This window comes from Mastomys coucha, unplaced genomic scaffold, assembly GCF_008632895.1.
Source record: "Mastomys coucha isolate ucsf_1 unplaced genomic scaffold, UCSF_Mcou_1 pScaffold21, whole genome shotgun sequence".
Taxonomy (NCBI): domain Eukaryota; kingdom Metazoa; phylum Chordata; class Mammalia; order Rodentia; family Muridae; genus Mastomys; species Mastomys coucha.
The window spans coordinates 24,159,888-24,160,982 of record NW_022196904.1 but is presented as its reverse complement, the minus strand read 5'-3'; the positions used below and the strand labels follow the sequence as shown (position 1 = coordinate 24,160,982).

At 49.5% G+C, this 1,095-nt stretch overlaps 1 protein-coding gene across 1 annotated transcript in view; it reads left to right on the top strand.

The window, feature by feature from the left end:
- Gapdhs (glyceraldehyde-3-phosphate dehydrogenase, spermatogenic) overlaps nt 1-1,095 on the top strand; it is a 16,354-nt gene that overhangs the window by 6,067 nt on the left and 9,192 nt on the right. The gene's annotated exons all lie outside the window — the stretch shown is intronic.

Below are 1,095 nucleotides of genomic sequence, written 5' to 3'. Positions count from 1 at the left end.
TGACCATATAGATGGAAACTCTGGGAAGGCAGGCATCCTCAAGGTCACCAGTGAGCACATGGTCACTGCCATGAACGCTGACTGGTATCTTGAGAGATTCTCAGTTCAGTTGGAAACTCCCACGGTTCATTCCTAGGCCTCAAGTCTGAGGAGCAGAGAGGGTTCAGGCGGAGACAGACCAGCTGCCCACTGGCTCCCAGCTCCAACCTCTCCTGGTGCCTTCTTCCCTTGCCTGTGGTCACTCCCATTTGCAGACCCCACCCTTCTCCTAGGCCTGTCCTCATATGATGGACATCATAGGACATACTACTACTTGCAGCCATGTGACACATCTTCTCTCACACAACCCTCAGTGTGACAGCCACCTGAGTCACTCAAAAACAGAACCCCCTCCTGGTATGGTGGTGCTACTGCCCTAGTGAGCTTGAAGCTAGCCTGGGCTACAATGAGAAGACCTTCTCCCAAGGAAGAAAAAGAGGACAAGAGAAAGAATTCCTGGTCTTCAATATTGCCCACCTTAGTCTGGTTTTTCTTAAAAAGGCTTCCCAGGACAAGTCCAACTCCAGAGTGATTTGGGGCTCACAGAACTAGGCCCATTATCCAACAGCATCAGGAAATTGTATCTGAAATAGTCTAAGAGGGGAGTATAGTTTAGTGGGGAGGGCAGTTGGTTAACGGGCAGGGGGTCTGGGTTTATCCCTAGTACTAACGTAACGTTCAGCATACCTGTAATCCTGTTCTGGAGGCTGAGGCAGAGCATCTAAGTGCTGTGGAGTGAAGCTGGGCAGTGATGTGAGCCTTCAGTCCCAGCACTCAGGCAGGTCTCTCTGTGTTTGAGGCCAGCCCGGTATACAGAGTGTACACAAAGAAACCATCTTGGGCCTAGGAGGTTCGGAGAGAGGGTTGAGAAGTGAGATTCTGTCTCAAACAGGAAGGGAAGACAAGGAAGTGGGGAAAAGTCAGGGAAGGATTTATATCACAACGTGTGTGCAATGCTTTATATTTCAAGGTGTAAGAAACTAGCACAGAAAATAGACCCTCATGTAACTGCTAAACACACAGACATACACTGACACACACAGGCACACACACACA